The following is a 19973-nucleotide window of genomic DNA, read 5'->3' as shown; positions in this document are numbered from 1 at the left end:
AGTGTACTACATGTGTGCTTGGTGTCCATGGATGTCAGATTTTCCTGGAACTTCAGTTATAGGTCTCTGCAAACTACCATGTTGGTGCCTGAAATTCAACCAGCATCCACTTAACTGCTAAACTATCTCTCTAGCCCGGAGAGTAATAGACTTCCTTGGCATAGGCAGACAGATCTCTGGGTTCAAGAGTAGCCTGGTCTATAGAGCAGGTTCCAGTATAGCCAGGGATACACAGAGAAACCCTTTCTTGCCAATTCCTCTACCCCACAAATAAAACAAGAAGAGGAAATAAAAATACAATAGATGACAAAGGGACTGGAGACGGGGTAACATAAGACTTAAGGGTCAAGACATTTGAGTCAGGGGCTGTTGAGATGGCTCCATGCAGAGGGCATGGGTTGGACTCCCATTACTCACATGGTGGTTCATAACCACACATAACTTCTGTTGCTGGGCATCTGATGCCCTCTTCTGACATCTATGGGCAACAAGCATATATGGTGTACACTGCACATAAGTGATGCACAAATGCAGGCAAAACACTAATACAGAAAACCAAAATTAATAAATCTCATTTTAAAACACACTTTATACTTTTAAAAGAAATAAAAGATGAGCCATTTTCAGGGCCAGAAACTTGAGTCTAACCACTTTTACAGATATTTGGGACAGAAACCAGCGACCACACAGGGTGACAGTCAACAGGAGTCCAGTCCTACCACACTCAGAGACCACATACCATCTTCACAATGAACAAGAGGAAGGGACAGACCCATGCTGGAAATGCTCCAAGCTTAGGTCTGTGCTTTCCTCTATGTTATGTGAGCTCTGCCTGTTTTGAAGTGTTCTGTGCTGCTGTAGCTTGGGAACAGCAAATGAGGTCTCACAAATACAGTGTGTCTCGGTTAGTGTTCTCTTGCTGTGATGACATACCATGACCGTAGCAACTCTTAAAAAAGAACGTATTTAATTGTGGCTTGCTTACATTTTCAGAGGTTTAATTTGACTTGTCAATTTGAATTGTCATCAGGTCAGAGAGCATGGCCAGATGTAGAAAGATATGGTGATGGAGAAGTAGCTGAGAGTTCTAGATCTGGACCAGCTGGAAGCAGGAAGAGGGAGACTCTGGGATTAGAATGGGCTTTTTGAAACCTCTAAGCCAACTCCCAGTGACACACTTTCTCCAACATGACTATACCTCCTAATCCTTACAAGTAGTACCACTCCCTGGTGACTAAATATTCAAATCTGTGGCCCTATGGGAGCCATTCTCATCCAAACCCATTCACACAGTGCATTCACTGATCAGGACCCACTGTGATGACACCTCAGGCTTTATGGCAGAGGGGCCACCATAGCCAATGGCAGAGAAGAGAGTGCCCAGAAACCAAAGGAATATAGGATCCCTTGGTGATTGATTGATCAATGATGTCCTTAGAAACTGACCTCAGATAGAAAACAAAAACAACACCCAGGTTACACCTTGTGGTAATCTAAGTGTGGTGTGAGCAGCCCAATGTCCAACCATAGTGATGGGGTATAACCACAGCAACCATATAATAAACAAAGGACAGTGGAATGGAAGACCCCGTCTAGAAGAATGATCCAGAAGCTATAAGGAAAGTCTTCTCAAAGCACTTAGCAGAGCAGAAGAACCAATGTAGACACATGGTGAAGATGGGCAGGGAGTTAACAAGGTTGCAGAGATGTAGGTTACAGAGGAGCTTACAAAACCATGGAGATGAGCTAGGACCCCTTGTAAAATTTATATTATCCTTCACCACAATGTATTTCTTTAAAAATTAGAAATTAGGAGATGGAGAGATTGCTCAGTGGTTAAGAACACTGGCTGCCTTTCCAGAGGACCCAGATTCAGTTCCCAGCACCCACATGGTAGGTCACACCTGTCTGGAACTCCTGGGAATATAATACACTCTTCTGACTTCCTGGGACACCAGACATGATATGCTGCACAGACATGCATGCAGGCAAAGCCCTCATACACATAAAACAATGAAATAATATTTAAGATTCAGTTAGAAATCAGGACTAGCTAGGTGGCTCAGTGACTTGATCCCCAAGTGTACAGACTTGAGCTCAGCTTCCCAGAATTCACATAAACGCTGGATGCTACAGCAGATGCCTGAAGTTCCAGCACACCTGCAGCTCCATAGGTGGTGGAGGCAGGGGACTCCCTGGGAACCTCAACTTCCAACTAACCTAGTGGACACAGGCAAACAGGAGACCCTGCCTCAAACTCAAACAAGGTGCAAGGGGAGCACGATTCCCCACATTGTCCTCTGATCTCCACACATGTGATATATAGATATATATATACACACACATATATAGTGTGTGTATGTATATGTATATATTGCGTTAATACACAGATACACACACATAATATATATATGTATATATATGTGTGTATATATATATATATATATATATATATATATATATATATATATATATATATATATATTGGGTTAATACACAGATACACACAGACACACATATCCCGAGCTTATCCCCGTCCCGCGGGAAATAAACACAGGACACACCAGATTCTTCCACGGTTAACTTTTACTTCTATATCATATTGAGGTAGACAAAGAAAGCTCAGAAAGTGTGTGGCTTAAATACTTTTGGTGACGTGTCTAAACTAGGACTGGTAGCAACACCCATGATCCTCATGCACCCTGGGGATAGGTTAAAGCCCCCAGAGGTTGGGCAAAAGCCCCGGTGATGGACTGGTGACTTTGGCTGGCTGTGCTCTCGCAGCTGCGCACAAAGAGGTTTAGCACCATCTAGTGGTGGCACATATATTGCAGCCCTTTACACACACACACTGCATTCACACACACACATACTCACATATACCCAACACCCATACACATACACATAGACTGCATCCACACACGCACATATAAACAACATTCACACACATACACATACAGTGCATTTATATACATATACATACACCCACATACTCACTGTCTTAGTTAGGATTTTACTGCTGTGAACAGACACCATAACCAAGGCAAGTCTTATTAAAAAAACAACATTTACTTGGGGCTGGCTTACAGGTTCAGAGGTTCAGTCCATTATCATCAAGGTGGGAGCATGGCAATATCCAGGAAGGCATGGTGCAGGCAGAGCTGAGAGTTCTATGTCTTCATCCAAAGGCTGCTAGTGGAAGACTGACTTCCAGGCAACTAAGGTGAGGATCTTATGCCCACACCCACAGTGACACACCTACTTCAACAAGGCCACACCTCCAAAGGGTGCTACTCCCTGGTCCAAGAATATACAAACCATCACACTCACACACTGCATTTACACACACATGCTCATGTAAGCACAGTATTCACACACACACACACACACACACACACACACACACACACACATACACAATACTGCATTCGCACACACTCGCTCACACAAACACACACTACATTCACACACAGAGATTTTTTTTAAGCTGTAAAGGAAAGAAACCAAGCTACTAAACATTAAGTCATTGTCATGGGGGAAGACCAGGAGACAGCCTTACACATAAAAAGATTAAAATCCTAACAAAGATAGCACAGGAGCAGTGAGAATTGGGGGGCTAATGTGGCTCCAGGGTAGAATCCTTTTGTCTAAAAAAAGAGACAGACGAAAAGAAACAAACTTTCCCTGAATAAAGATAGATTCCCACATGTTACCTGAAGAACACAGAACTGTGATCCAAACAAAACAAACAAAAACTCATGCCAGGCCAGGTAGGGCAGGCCTTTAAGCCGAAGGACTCAGGAAGCTGAAACAGGAAAATTACAGTTTCAAGGCTATCCTGGGCAACTGAATGAGATTGTGTCTCAAATCAAAAAGTAAAGGGAGGGCTGGAGATATAGTTCAGAGGTAGAGAACTTGCTCGGCAAGCACAAAGCTCTAGGTTCAAAGGCAGCCACGGCAAGCAGAAACACAAAAGCCCCAACACCCCAAGGGTGCTTGATTTTCTCAGTGGCTTCCATTATCACTTTATTTATGGATGTGTCTTTCTTACAAGATCAATACTACAATTCAAATTTAACTTTGTATAAGAGGAAACCCACTATACACAGTGCCAAAAGACAAGGGAGAATATAGCTACGGTTTCTCAAGACATTTAGCCAGTGCATAGAAGAAGTGCATATACAAACCACATAGGGGTTTTTATACAAGAAAAATAAATGAATTAAATCTGTTAAAAAATAAATGAACACCTGACTAAAGATATCGAAAACAGACCAGTGCTGGAGAGGGAGCTGAAGGGCCAGTGCATAAGAAACGCAACCCATTTCCTGCTTAATAGAGAGACTGCAAAACAGCACACATCTCTATTGCCTTTGTGTACTTGGGCTGAGAGAGGAAGACGCCTCACCTCAGTAGCTACTGGCATGGAAATGCATAGACTTTGCCTCCTCAGCAGCCATTTGGCAGCGTCTATAAAGCAAGTAACGCCCTTTGTCTCGGTAGTCCCCTGATTATATCTTTGATTCAAGACAAAATACTAGTCAATAAGCATAATGCATTATATGGCCAACGTTCCCACAGCTTGTGGGTGACAGTCAACAATGGTAGTGAGCGAAAGTTCATCAAAAGGAGACTGGTTTAAACTGGTTTAAAACTCGTGGAAAGGACTGGCAAGCTGGCACAGTGGAAAAGGAGCCAGCAACCCAGCCTGATGACTTGGCTCAGATCCCAGAAGCCACACGGAAGAAGGGAGGTACCACCTCCTCTATTTTGCCCCCTGACTCCATGACACACGCAAAGCTGCCGCACGTGTGCACACATAAATAAGCATTACATTGAATGATACATTTCTTGGTTCATATACAAGTGCTCTGAACGGCAGGGAGCTGTGAAAAAGAGTAAAGTAAGTGTACCCTCATTACATGGAGGACCTCGCCAAGGCTTCTACTCTTTAAAACAGGCTAAGGCTGAAAACACCGCACACCATTACAAAATGAAAATACGCATTAACGAAAACAAATTATACATGAAATGCATTGGGAAAGATAAAGGGGCTGGAGAGATAGGTCAGCAGTTAAGAGCAATGATTGTTCTTCAAAAGGACTGGAGTTCAGCTCCCAGTCTGTCAGCTCATAGCCATCTATAACTCCAACTACAGGGGACCTGACATCCTCTTCTGTCCTCCAAAGGCACATTCCCTAATAGTGTACACACTCTTTTCTCTCTCTCTCTTACACACACACACACACACACACACACACACACACACACACACACACACGCACGCACGCGCGCGCGCCCAATAAATATTTTGTAGACAATAAGAAAGACCCAGGTATGGTATTGTACACCTTTAATCCCTGTACTTGGGAGGCAGAGGCAGATGGATCTCTATTGTAAGTCCAAGTACAGGCAGGTTTACATAGCAAGTTTCAGGTCAGCCTGGACAACATAATAAAAAAGACCAAGAGACCGTGCCTTAAAATAAAAAATAAATAATATAAGGAAGATTGAGCCCAAGGAGTGGGCTAAGTATATGGGGGCAGCTGAGGGGTCTTATCCTTTCTATATTTCCACAAGTTTGAAAGCTTATAAACCACATTTTATTATGAAATGGTCCTGGTGGTCTAGGCCTGTAACCTCAGTCACTCAGAGGCTCACAAGTTCAAGGTCAGCCTAACCTATACACTGAGTTCCACACTGGTGTGAGTAACTTAGCAAAACCTTGAGTCAAAGTTCTAAAAAATAAATAGAGATATATAATCAGGCATATTCAAAGCCCGAGGTTCATCTGCAGTACTGAAAAAAAATGTATTACTTCCTTTGTACTAACAAAAACACTGCCCAACATTATTTATGCATAGTAGCGCATCTGAGTTACTGGAGCAAACAGAATTCTACTGTTTCCTGCCAGAGCTAACATCCACCTAGAACAGAAAACTAAAGGGAAATAGAAATATGTGGCTTGCCCTGACCTTTGCAATCAAGGCCCTTTCTTGTCTTTTGTCTTCCTTGGATCAAGGTCTGACAGTAAGAGCTTAAACTATGAGTGAGCCTGGGCACAGCTTTCTTGGTGACAAGTCCTGCCAGACAGGTAAGAGAAACAGGGCAGCGGGTGCCAACTGTTTACCCAGCATCGTCTGCTATTTGGACTTCTTCCCTGAGGTGACTTTCCTGCAGGAGTCCTGCTCTAATGCAGAGAGAGGCAGAGGGACTGAGACCGCTTGGGTCACAAGATAATAACAGAACCATGCCACAGGAGTCCCTGTCAGCTGTGGCCAAAGTCTCCCTCTGACAGCTGAGCAGTGGTCATAAAGACAGTTATGACTTGTGTACAATCTGGCAAGCTTGTCTCTCTCGGCAGCGGATATCAAACTCAAGTGTTCAGGTATGCTGATGTTCTCTCTCTTTCTCTCTCTGTGTCTGTCTGTCTGTCTGTCTGTCTGTCTGTCTGTCTGTCTGTCTGTCTGTCTGTCTCTGTCTCTGTCTCTCACTCTGCCTCTCTCTCTGTCTCTCTCTCTCTCTGTCTGACTCTTCGCCTCATCACCCCCAAATCTATCCCCTCTCATTATAGGCCAAAGCTACTTCATGTCAGGCGGTTTGGACTGACTGAAGCTTGGGTCACTAATTCAAGACATAAAATCAACAGTGTTGTCAGAGGGAAAGGTTACAGAGGGAAAAAGACCCACCTGGGGCTGCCCTTGCTCCCTTCCATCTTCCACAGCTGCCTGGGGCCTGGGACAGTGAGCTCTGATCCCTTGGTGTCTGCCCAGGCTTCTGTGTGTTTGCTGTGGGCCACAGCTGAGAGCAGGAAGTGAGCCCAAGCACTAAGAAACCAGAGAGGGCTCCGCCCTGATGGGGAAAAGAAAAACGAAAGTAATTCTCTAATCTCAAGGGTGCTGCTGTGAGATCCTGTCCCATCCATCATTTTTGGAATGTTGTAGCAGGGAGGAGAAAGGGGACCTACAGGATTGCAGAAGGGTACACCAGGACAAGCTGAGCCAGTTCCTGACAGTGCCTTCTTTATGGAAAGATGGGACAAACAAACAAAACAAAACAATTCAAAGCCCTCCACAGAAACTCAAACTGTTCTCTCTTGCTCCTGTGTCTAGGAGGGGAGCAGGGATCCCCCCAGGGTTGGTTGTCATGTCCCTGGCTGAAGTGAATTGGGTAAGGAGACAGCAGGGAAGGAGGATCAAACACTTGCAAGGTATTTCTCAGGCCAGCAGGAGACCCAGGAATGTGGCCAGGACAAGATTTCTCAGACCCAGGATTGAGGACATCCCCCAACTCCATAGACATTGGGTCAGAGCAAGACTTGGGTCTCTGAAGACTTGTCATCCCAGCCTAGAAGTCAAAGGCAGGAGGAAGCTGCAGCAGTGGCCACCAGGGCATGAGGACAAAGATGTGGTCCTCCCTTCTGAGGTGCAGATATGATAAGTAGTGATGAGCTGTCACCTCCAGTGAGTCTTTCTAGGAGGCCCCTCATGGATCATTAGGATATATCAAGTTCTCTCTGTTCCTCCTTCTGGGAGCACTTTCTCTGAGGGACTTGGTGACCTGAGGTGAGCCTGTACCCTGACAGGTCTCCCAGCAGAGAGTCTGCTTGCCTCTTTCCCATCCTTTAGTTCACATGCACAGGGATAGGCTGGTATGAAGCTGGGGTGGGTATGACTCACAAGAGTAGTGTGAGGCCATGCCTGAGGTTAGCCTTTGGGGTCTTTTAGTGCCCCACATTTTAGCCATGTCTCCATTTCTACTTCGATCTAGAATAAGAAACTTGGGGATGATTTTACAGGACTCTAAGTAACAAGACTTTGCAGAAGCACCTCAAAGCTAATGTGTGCATGGGAATCCAATGTCTATATGTTGCTGGTTCAGTTCCTTCTTGGAGACCCAGAGGAGTGCACACAGGGAGAGCTGAACTATCACTATACTGTCCAGTGTCTGACTGGCACTCCTGAGACCTGAAGGCCCAGCTCTACAGTCAAGTGTAACTCTTGGGAGGTGAGGTGCACAGGGAACAGAACGTTGCTACACCTACTTACCCCAAAGCAGCTCTGGAAGAATGCTATTAAAGGGTCCCCCCTTCCCTGAAAACCCCACACCCCATTTTCCAGCTATAATATTGGCAGAATTGTTCATACAGAAATCTAGAACATTCTGGCCTTGTGTTACTCTACCTGGGTGAGAATAAGATGGCTATCATAACTTTGAATCAAATTGGAAGCAAGCTTTGATACTGTCAGGATGAACTCTGGCCAGGTCTATTCCTGGATGCACAAAAGAATGGCAAATTTCACAGAAGCTTAAATGAGTAGCCCCATAAGGCCACCATATTACCCTTTGTGTCCAATCAGGGGGAATTATGCTTCCTGATATAATTCCTGCCTGCATCCAATCAGGCAAGCATACATGTTGACATGTTTCCCACATACGTACCTCCTCCCTACATGTGACCAAGCACATCCTATGTAGTTGGGGCAAACAAATCTGTGTAGGGAAGTGAAAACATGTGTCTTGTTTCACAGAGGCATTCTTGTTTCACAGATCTCTTTGACACAGTAATTAAAATTCAAAGCATAACTTTGGCTGTCATGCTTTGGAAAACCACACAACACGGCTTCAAAACAAGGTAGAATAAAGGTTTCAGGAGGGGAAACTTCAGTTTTCAGGCCATCCTGGAAGAGGTTGCATGTCAGATGAAAGACTGAAGATACTTACAGAAACATCATGGGACACATGGTTTGGAAGGCACTTGGCAAAGTAAAAGGGTTCTTGGGTTCTGAGGGCCCATTCTTGTACAAGAGTGATTGGAGTGGCAGCTACCGACCAACTCCTGCTTAGGCCAGAATTTAGGCTTTTGTTGCAGCAGAGGGGACACATGATTGTAATGGCTCAGATTGCAAGCAATCTGTTTATGAAAGGCAACGCTCAGCTTTCAGTTCAGAGAGCATTAGACAAGCCCTGGACTTTCATTTTTTGGAGATCTGCTCTTCACTCTCCAGACCCTGGTTGTTTTGTGTTTTGTTTTTTTGTTTTTTCATAACTATACTCACCACAAAGCCTCCTGCCAAAGGTTTTGTTTTGTTTTTTTCCTGCCCTAATCAGGGCGGTGTTTGCTCCCAAGTTCAAACAAAGGGAAGCAGGAAGTTAATTCTGGGCTAGCTGCCTCCCAACTTTTGACATCTCTCCCAAATCCTGTCTGAGTTCTTCCTTTTGTAGAAACCTCAGGTTGTTTGGGGTTTTTGCTTCCAAAGTCACTGCCTGAGTAACAGTTTGTAGGCAGGAGCTTCTTCACCAACAGTTAAGACAAGCTTCTTTATTTCTCACCAAATAGCAGCAAAGGAGTTCTGGTCACTCCCGTAGCCAGCTTGACTCTGGAGGCACGAGAGGATCCAGACAAAGCCCCCTGAGCTTTCTACCCACTCAGAAGGTGGCATGGTCCTTACTGATCAGCACAGCCATGAAGAATGCCTTTTAAAAGAGAGACACAGCTCAAAACCACACACTCCTGTGCTTTCCTGCTCACAGGAATGAGCCAGTTCAAGCAAAGACACACCTGTGGCAAACACACGGCTGTTCTACACATTCTGCTGGAGTTAGTTGCAGCCTTATTGACAGGAATGATGTAGGCGATGTTCTAAGAAGCCTGAAAATCCCTTTTCTTTGCTGAAGGAGGTGGAGGAATAGCATCAGATCTGGGTTTTGTTTTAGACACTTGTTAAGTAGTCTTTACTTTCTAAGGGACTCTGGTTACAGCCCTCCCTCTACCTCTGGCTTTTAATAGGATAGCTGACTTCCACCATGTGCCCTCTTTGCCCACCACTCTTTTGATAGGTATAAAGCAGTAACTTTATAGGTTGCCCTGTTGTCCTGCCTTCAGTAGCATTAGGTCTCTACCTGTCTCTCTACAGAAAGCACTTAGTCTGGCTGCGACAGTTGAGTGATTCTGGTTATCTGGAACCGAATCTTTCTATTGTTACTATAGAAATAGGAATTGAGAGATGGTCTCACCATTGTTCCATCCTTCAGAGAGCAGCCAGTGCTGAGCTGATCAAGGATGCTCATAATCCCAGCAGTGTTCCTGATCACCTCATTAAGTTCATGTCTCTGAGTGACCCTAAGGAACACGGTCATCTATCTCATGGGCTATTCTCCAGTACTAGAGAGTAGACTCATCTCACTACTTCAGTTAGATTTGTAACCCTGAGTCTGTGGTCATGGTTCCAATAATGAAGCAGCACTTCATCAATGTGTGCTGAAAATAGGAGGAGCATACAGGAGCTGCCCAGGGACAGCCTAGACCGATGACCCTTGCCATCACCAGACTGATTAGCTTCTACAGCACAGAAGAACACTTAAGTGTTGATAACTCATGGGTGCCAGGCTAACCAACTCAGCTACCACCAGGCCCAGATACAGGGCTTTGACCTGACCAACCCCATCATCTACCCCAGCTATGAACTGCTGGAGCAGGTGAATGGATCAGTGCTGCTCTTCCAAAGCTGCAGGATCTCCATGACACAAGGCAACAACAGGATATCTGAGATGCATCCTGGGGAGGATCCAGTATTGATGGTAGAGCAGAGCCAGAGGCTTCGAATCAAACCAATGACCAAATGTTCATTGCAATGAACATTTGCAAGAAGAGCTGTTTGGATAGTGTGTAAACTGTGTGACACACTGCAGCTTTCATGGCAAGATTGTTTTTGTTGTCATTGTTTTCTTTTCTTTGGGGGCGGGGGAGGTTGCCAGGGTAGAGGGGGATAGGACAGGACTGGAAGATGAGTGGGAATTGTAGTGCATGATGGGACATTCACCAAGAATCAGTTTTTTAAAAATTTAAACTATTGATAACTCTGTCAGCCAGTTTAGTTTTCCAGCTTTCTTTATCCAGTATCTAAACCCAAACACAATCTCCATGCCTCTCCTGTAGGCTGGGCTTGTCACTCCTTTAATGTGAGGCCCCTTTCACATGGCTTCCAGCCCTAACCTTGGTTTGTCTACTGAGCTATGCTGGGAATCCCCTGTGTAGTCTTTATTCAAGCTAGATGGGGGACATAGATGGCTCTTCATTGCAAGGAAGAGTAAAGGGTCCTCTCATAGACAAATAGGTTCAGGGAAACAGGTTCAAAGTCCTCACTCTGAGTCTCAGGACCCTGACATTGGCACAAGACACTTCCTGAACCTAGAATGCAGTCTTCTTGGGAGTTCTGTCTTTGTGAACACAAGGGCCCAGCACATACATGCTTTTGCTGCAGTCTGACTTATGGCTGCAGATATGAGTGACTCTTTCCTCATGATTACTTGGGATTGCTCGATCTAAGGAACTCATATCCATCTATTAGTGCAATGCAGCAAGTGTCACCAGACCCCATCTTTCTTACAGTGACCTTTTCTCCATCCACTATCAAATATGCCACTTTGTGTCAAATATGCCACTTTATGTGTAGCTCACATAGTCTGTAATGCCTTTCTACAGGTTAAAATTTGGCCCCAGTGCTGGTTTAACACCTGAGAACCTTTGGTTAGACAGTGACCTACCTTGAGAACCCCACCCGAAGGCTTTGCCTCTGGGACATTATCTTAGAGTGAGTCTTCCTAGACACAGGCCCTGAGTTGAGAGCCTTTTTCTGTCTTATTTGATGAGTGGTTTGTTTTTTCCAGAAACCTTTATAAGCCAGGGTAGCTGAAAGTCACTATGTAGCCCAGGCTCGCATTGCATTTGCAGCTATCCTCCTGCCTCAGCCTCTCAAGGACTGAAGCTACAGGAATGAGCCACCACATGGTTTGAAGTCTTGGAAGCTTATGGTTTATTGTGGATTGCTCTCAGGAGAGTAAGAGACAAGAAAAGCAACATATATGTGGGGGGAGGGGTTGCAGTGGTGGTGGAGCAAAGCCAGCTGGAGACAGGCTCCAGCCTAGACCCTTGAAGACCAGAGAGCAGCAATGCACCATACTCTTGATTTCATGGGGAGAAAAGGGGATGGACCCCCAGGCCAAGAGGTGTAACTCCTAGCTGCACCTGTTTCCATATGACCAAGAGTAATCATCCGGGAATGATAGAGTCTATAAAGAACACTCATTGCTGCTGCAGGTGAGCCAGACATGGCCAGGTGACACCAGCCATGTCTCTGATTTCAGTCAACTCTTTTCATTTGTTTCCTGAATAGCAAACACTTCCTTGAAACCCTTCTCAAATTTGGACTCCAGTCTAAGTCCCATTTCGCCAAACTTAGGGTCCTAAAAAAAAAAAAAAAAAAAAAAAAAAACATAATGTAGACAAGAATGATGGTACTCATTATCAGTGACAGAAACACATCCTCCCTCTTGGTACTTCTATTCTCTGAGGGACTCCATTAGGTGCATGGTTCATTCACATGTAAAGGACCTTAGAGTTTGGTATTTCTGAGAATCTTGACTACGGGGAGTAAGAAGCAATCTCGGGCTGGGGAGTTGCCTCAGTGGGTCAGTGTTTGCCACACAAGTGAGAGGACTTGAGTTCAGATCCCCTCAAGCCTGTGGAAAGCTACATGCACTCCACTCTGGTCGACAGTTGCCTTGTCTCAAAGAAGCTGAGATGGAAAAAAAACACACATGGTTGCCCTCTACTTTGACTTTCGTGAATATTATGACACACACATCTGAATTCTCACATAAACATGCACACACTCATGAGTACATACACATCACATATATTCATATACTCACACAAAGATTTAAGCTAGGATCTAGAGAGATGGAGTGGTGATTAAGAGCATATAGTACTCTTGCTAAAGACCCAATTCAATTAACTGTACTGATGCCTCTGGACTCCACAGACTTCTACACTCAAATGCACACACACTGTGTCTTCCCCCAAACACACACACACACACACACACACACACACACACACACACAAACACACACACACGGGGGGGGGGTTCCAGATAGGATTTCTCTGTGTAGTCCTGGATATCCTTGAACTTGCTCTATATATAGACTGGGCTAGCCTCAGACTCAGAGATCTGCCTACATCTGCCTCCCATATGCTGGGTTTAAAATCCTGTGCCACCATGCCCACCTTTGACATACATATATTTTAAAAATTATTCTCCTGTGTGTGTGTGTGTGTGTGTGTGTGTGTGTGTGTGTGTGTGTGTGTGTGTTGGGGGTGTTGGCTTAATTTTCCTCTTTGTGGCCCAATAGCTTTGTAGACCAGGAAAGAAGTTAGGTCTCTTGTGCTGGGAACCTTCCTGTTAGTGAAACACATTCTAGATCTTAAACCAAAAAGAAAATCCACTTCCAAATCTCTTTTTCTTTTTTGAGATAAAGTCTCATACCAGGAAGGCTTTGAACACAAGACATTCTTCCTCCATCGGCCTTTTTTTTTTTTCCATTTTTTATTAGGTATTTAGCTCATTTACATTTCCAATGCTATACCAAAAGTCCCCCATATCCACCCACCTCCACTCCCCTGCCCACCCACTCCCCCTTTTTGGCCCTGGTGTTCCCCTGTACTGGGGCATATAAAGTTTGCAAGTCCAATGGGCCTCTCTTTCCAGTGATGGCCGACTAGGCCATCTTTTGATATATATGTAGCTAGAGTCAAGAGCTCCGGGGTACTGGTTAGTTCATAATGTTGTTCCATCTATAGGGGTGCAGATCCCTTTAGCTCCTTGGCTACTTTCTCTAGCTCCTCCATTGGGAGCCCTATGATCCATCCATTAGCTGACTGTGAGCATCCACTTTTGTGTTTGCTAGGCCCCGACATAGTCTCACAAGAGACAGCTACATCTGGGTCCTTTCAATAAAATCTTGCTAGTGTATGCAATGGTGTCAGCGTTTGGATGCTGATTATGGGGTGGATCCCTGGATATGGCAGTCTCTACATGGTCCATCCTTTCATCTCAGCTCCAAACTTTGTCTCTGTAACTCCTTCCATGGGTGTTTGGTTCCCAAATCTAAAGAGGGGCATAGTGTCCACACTTCAGTCTTCATTCTTCTTGAGTTTCATGTGTTTAGCAAATTGTACCTTATATCTTGGGAATCCTAGGTTTGGGGCTAATATCCACTTATCAGTGAGTACATATTGTGTGAGTTCCTTTCTGAATGTGTTACCTCACTCAGGATGATGCCCTCCAGGTCCATCCATTTGGCTAGGAATTTCATAAATTCATTCTTTTTAATAGCTGAGTAGTACTCCATTGTATAGATGTACCACATTTTCTGTATCCATTCCTCTGTTGAGGGGCATCTGGGTTCTTTCCAGCTTCTGGCTATTATAAATAAGGCTGCTATGAACATAGTGGAGCATGTGTCCTTCTTACCAGTTGGGGCATCTTCTGGATATATGCCCAGGAGAGGTATTGCTGGATCCTCTGGTAGTACTATGTCCAATTTTCTGAGGAACCGCCAGACTGATTTCCAGAGTGGTTGTACAAGCCTGCAATCCCACCAACAATGGAGGAGTGTTCCTCTTTCTCCAAATCCACGCCAGCATCTGCTGTCACCTGAATTTTTGAACTTAGCCATTCTGACTGGTGTGAGGTGGAATCTCAGGGTTGTTTTGATTTGCATTTCCCTGATGATTAAGGATGTTGAACATTTTTTCAGGTGCTTCTCTGCCATTCGGTATTCCTCAGGTGAGAATTCTTTGTTCAGTTCTGAGCCCCATTTTTTAATGGGGTTATTTGATTTTCTGAAGTCCACCTTCTTGAGTTCTTTATATATGTTGGATATTAGTCCCCTATCTGATTTAGGATAGGTAAAGATCCTTTCCCAATCTGTTGGTGGTCTTTTTGTCTTATTGACGGTGTCTTTTGCCTTGCAGAAACTTTGGAGTTTCATTAGGTCCCATTTGTCAATTCTCGATCTTACAGCACATGCCATTGCTGTTCTGTTCAGGAATTTTTTCCCTGTGCCCATATCTTCAAGGCTTTTCCCCACTTTCTCCTCTATAAGTTTCAGTGTCTCTGGTTTTATGTGAAGTTCCTTGATCCACTTAGATTTGACCTTAGTACAAGGAGATAAGTATGGATCAATTCGCATTCTTCTACACGATAACAACCAGTTGTGCCAGCACCAATTGTTGAAAATGCTGTCTTTCTTCCACTGGATGGTTTTAGCTCCCTTGTCAAAGATCAAGTGACCATAGGTGTGTGGGTTCATTTCTGGGTCTTCAATTCTATTCCATTGTCTACTTGTCTGTCTCTATACCAGCACCATGCAGTTTTTATCACAATTGCTCTGTAGTACAGTTTTAGGTCTGGCATGGTGATTCCGCCAGAAGTTCTTTTATCCTTGAGAAGACTTTTTGCTATCCTAGGTTTTTTGTTATTCTAGACAAATTTGCAAATTGCTCCCTCTAATTCATTGAAGAATTGAGTTGGAATTTTGATGGGGATTGCATTGAATCTGTAGATTGCTTTTGGCAAGATAGCCATTTTTACAATGTTGATCCTGCCAATCCATGAACATGGGAGATCTTTCCATCTTCTGAGATCTTCTTTAATTTCTTTCTTCAGAGATTTGAAGTTTTTATCATACAGATCTTTCACTTCCTTAGTTAGAGTCACGCCGAGATATTTTATATTATTTGTGACTATTGAGAAGGGTGTTGTTTCCCTAATTTCTTTCTCAGCCTGTTTATTCTTTGTATAGAGAAAGGCCATTGACTTGTTTGAGTTTATTTTATATCCAGCTACTTCACCAAAGCTGTTTATCAGGTTAAGGGGTTCTCTGGTAGAATTTTTAGGGTCACTTATATATACTATCATATCATCTGCAAAAAGTGATATTTTGACTTCCTCTTTTCCAATTTGTATCCCTTTGATCTCCTTTTGTTGTCGAATTGCTCTGGCTAATACTTCAAGTACTATGTTGAAAAGGTAGGGAGAAAGTGGGCAGCCTTGTCTACTCCCTGATTTTAGTGGGATTGCTTCCAGCTTCTCTCCATTTACTTTGATGTTGGCTCCTGGTTTGCTGTATATTGCTTTTATCATGTTTAGGTATGGGCCTTGAATTCCTGATCTTTCCAAAACTTTTATCATGAATGGGTGTTGGATCTTGTCAAATGCTTTTTCTGCATCTAACGAGATGATCATGTGGTTTTTGTCTTTGAGTTTGTTTATATAATGGATTACATTGATGGATTTTCGTATATTAAACCATCCCTGCATCCCTGGAATAAAACCTACTTGCTCAGGATGGATGATTGCTTTAATGTGTTCTTGGATTTGGTTAGCGAGAATTTTATTGAGGATTTTTGCATCGATATTCATAAGAGAAATTGGTCTGAAGTTCTCTATCTTTGTTGGGTCTTTCTGTGGTTTAGGTATCAGAGTAATAGTGGCTTCATAAAATGAGTTGGGTAGAGTACCTTCTACTTCTATTTTGTGAAATAGTTTGTGCAGAACTGGAATTAGATCTTCTTTGAAGGTCTGATAGAACTCTGAACTAAACCCATCTGGTCCTGGGCTTTTTTTGGTTGGGAGACTATTAATAACTGCTTCTATTTCTTTAGGTGATATGGGACTATTTAGATGGTCAACTTGATCCTGATTCAACTTTGGTACCTGGTATCTGTCCAGAAATTTGTCCATTTCATACAGGTTTTCCAGTTTTGTTGAGTATAGCCTTTTGTAGAAGGATCTGATGGTGTTTTGGATTTCTTCAGGATCTGTTGTTATGTCTCCCTTTTCATTTCTGATTTTGTTAATTAGGATTTTGTCCCTGTGCCCTTTAGTGAGTCTAGCTAAGGGTTTATCTATCTTGTTGATTTTCTCAAAGAACCAGCTCCTTGATTGGTTGATTCTTTGAATAGTTCTTCTTGTTTCCACTTGGTTGATTTCACCCCTGAGTTTGATTATTTCCTGCCGTCTACTCCTCTTGGGTGAATTTGCTTCCTTTTTTTCTAGGGCTTTTAGATGTGTTGTCAAGCTGCTAGTATGTGCTTTCTCCCGTTTCATCTGGGAGGCACTCAGAGCTATGAGTTTCCCTCTTAGAAATGCTTTCATTGTGTCCCATAGGTTTGGGTACCTTGTGGCTTCATTTTCATTAAACTCTAAAAAGTCTTTAATTTCTTTCTTTATTTCTTCCTTGACCAAGGTATCATTGAGAAGAGTGTTATTCAGTTTCCACGTGAATGTTGGCTTTCCATTATTTATGTTTTTATTGAAGATCAGTCTTAGGCCATGGTGGTCTGATAGGATACATGGGACAATTTCAATATTTTTGTATCTGTTGAGGCCTGTTTTGTGACCAATTATATGGTCAATTTTGGAGAAGGTCCCGTGAGGTGCTGAGAAGAAGGTATATCCTTTTGTTTTAGGATAAAATGTTCTGTAGATATCTGTCAGGTCCATTTGTTTCATAACTTCTGTTAGTTTCACTGTGTCCCTGTTTAGTTTCTGTTTCCACGATCTGTCCATTGAAGAAAGTGGTGTGTTGACGTCTCCCACTATTATTGTGTGAGGTGCAATGTATGCTTTGAGCTTTACTAACGTGTCTCTAATGAATGTGGCTGCCCTTGCATTTGGTGCGTAGATATTCAGAATTGAGAGTTCCTCTTGGAGGATTTTACCTTTGATGAGTATGAAGTGTCCCTCCTTGTCTTTTTTGATAACTTTGGGTTGGAAGTCGATTTTATCCGATATTAAAATGGCTACTCCAGCTTGTTTCTTCAGTCCATTTGCTTGGAAAATTGTTTTCCAGCCTTTCACTCTGAAGTAGTGTCTGTCTTTTTCCCTGAGATGGGTTTCCCGTAAGCAGCAGAATGTTGGGTCCTGTTTGTGTAGCCAGTCTGTTAGTCTATGTCTTTTTATTGGGGAATTGAGTCCATTGATATTAAGAGATATTAAGGAAAAGTAATTGTTGCTTCCTTTTATTTTTGTTGTTAGAGTTGGCATTCTGTTCTTGTGGCTGTCTTCTTGTTGGTTTGTTGAATGATTACTTTCTTGGTTGTTCTAGGGCGTGATTTCTGTCCTTGTATTGCTTCTTTTCTGTTATTATCCTTTGAAGGGCTGGATTCGTGGAAAGATATTGTGTGAATTTGTTTTTGTCGTGGAATACTTTGGTTTCTCCATCTATGGTAATTGAGAGTTTGGCCAGGTATAGTAGCCTAGGCTGGCATTTGTGTTCTCTTAGTGTCTGTATAACATCTGTCCAGGCTCTTCTGGCTTTCATAGTCTCTGGTGAAAAGTCTGGTGTACTTCTGATAGGCCTTCCTTTATATGTTACTTGACCTTTCTCCCTTACTGCTTTTAATATTCTATCTTTATTTAGTGCATTTGTTGTTCTGATTATTATGTGTCGGAGGAATTTTTTTTCTGGTCCAGTCTATTTGGAGTTCTGTAGGCTTCTTGTATGATCATGGGCATCTCTTTCTTTATGTTTGGGAAGTTTTCTTCTATTATTTTGTTGAAGATATTAGCTGGCCCTTTAAGTTGAAAATCTTCATTCTCATCAATTCCTATTATCCGTAGTTTTGGTTTTCTCATTGTGTCCTGGATTACCTGGATGTTTTGAGTTAGGATCCTTTTGCATTTTGTATTTTCTTTGACTGTTGTGTCGATGTTCTCTATGGAATCTTCTGCACCTGAGATTCTCTCTTCCATTTCTTGTATTCTGTTGCTGATGCTCGCATCTATTGTTCCAGATCTCTTTCCTAGGGTTTCTATCTCCAGCGTTGCCTCGCTTTGGGTTTTCTTTATTGTGTCTACTTCCCCTTTTAGTTCTAGTATGGTTTTGTTCATTTCCATCACCTTTTTGGCTGTGTTTTCATGCTTTTCTTTAAGGGCCTGCAACTCTTTAGCAGTGCTCTCCTGTATTTCTTTAAGTGACTTATGAAAGTCCTTCTTGATGTCCTCTATCATCATCATGAGAAATGTTTTTAAATCTGTGTCTAGATTTTCGGTTGTGTTGGGGTGCCCAGGACTAGGTGGGGTGGGAGTGCTGCGTTCTGATGATGGTGAGTGGTCTTGATTTCTGTTAGTAGGATTCTTACGTTTGCCTTTCGCCATCTGGTAATCTCTGAAGCTAGCTGTTTTAGTTGTCACTGTTAAGAGCTTGTTCTTCAGGTGACTCTGTTAGCCTCTATAAGCAGACCTGGGAGGGTAGCACTCTCCTTAGTTTCAGTGGGCAGAGTATTCTCTGCAGGCAAGCACTCTTCTTGCAGGGCAGCTACCCAGATATCTGGTGTTCGAACCAGACTCCTGGCAGAAGTTGTGTTCCACTCACTAGAGGTCTTAGGATCCCATGTGGAATCCTGTGTGGGCCCTTGCGGGTGTCAGGCGACTCTGCTGGCAAGGTAGCCCGGGGCTCGAGTGGAGCAGAAAAGGTTTGTGCCCCAGATCAAGCCCGGGTAGCCTGCTTCCCTATATACCGCAGTCTCAGGTTCAGCGTGATTGGATTGGGGCAGGCGCTGTGTTCCACTCACCAGAGGTCTTAGGATCCCGTGGGGAGTCCTGTGTGGGCCCTTGCAGGTGTTGGGCGAGACTCTGCTGGCAAGGTAGCCCGGGGATCGAGTGGAGCGGAAGGGGCTAGTGCCCCAGATCAGGCCCGGGTAGCCTGCTTCCCTATATACCGCAGTCTCAGGTTCCGCGCGATTGGATTGGGGCAGGTGCTGTGTTCCACTCACCAGAGGTCTTAGGATCCCTTGGGGAGACCTGTGTGGGCCCTTGCGGGTGTTGGGCAAGACTCTGCTGGCAAGGTAGCCCGGGGCTCGAGTGGAGCGGAAGGGCTCCATCGGCCTTTTGAATGCTACCATCCCATGCTTGTATCACTGTGTCTGGCGCTTCCAGATCTCTTATTTATTGATCCTTATTACAGGAAGATGTATGACACTAAACTTTCCAGCATGCAGAAAATGGGTGCAGAGTAACCCTGAAGATGAGATGCAGGCACAAAGGGATGCTGACCTTGAACGTGATTTTGTGATTCTGGAAGATGAGCCTCATGTCTTGCACAAAGTCTTCTACTTGGCAGTA

At 43.7% G+C, this 19973-nt stretch overlaps 1 protein-coding gene and 1 long non-coding RNA gene across 2 annotated transcripts in view; one reads left to right on the top strand and one right to left on the bottom strand.

Annotated features, from left to right (window-relative positions):
- Positions 1–6174: 6174 nt before the first annotated feature.
- The window catches only part of Csprs (component of Sp100-rs), a 51454-nt gene continuing 37655 nt past the window's right edge, over positions 6175–19973 (top strand). The window contains exon 1 of the mRNA NM_033616.4: positions 6175–6388. The gene's annotated coding sequence lies outside the window, so the exon portion shown is untranslated. The remainder of the gene's footprint in view (positions 6389–19973) is intronic.
- On the bottom strand, positions 11797–19971 carry LOC115489309. Its single transcript, XR_003953264.1, has 2 exons — positions 19905–19971; positions 11797–12246 (listed from the first exon to the last, which is right to left on the bottom strand). It is a non-coding gene; the product is annotated as an uncharacterized LOC115489309 (long non-coding RNA).

Source organism: Mus musculus (genome assembly GCF_000001635.26).
Source record: "Mus musculus strain C57BL/6J chromosome 1 unlocalized genomic contig, GRCm38.p6 C57BL/6J MMCHR1_RANDOM_CTG5".
In the NCBI taxonomy this organism is placed as follows: domain Eukaryota; kingdom Metazoa; phylum Chordata; class Mammalia; order Rodentia; family Muridae; genus Mus; species Mus musculus.
The sequence above is the reverse complement of the archived record's forward strand: the minus strand, read 5'-3'. Positions and strand labels throughout refer to the sequence as shown.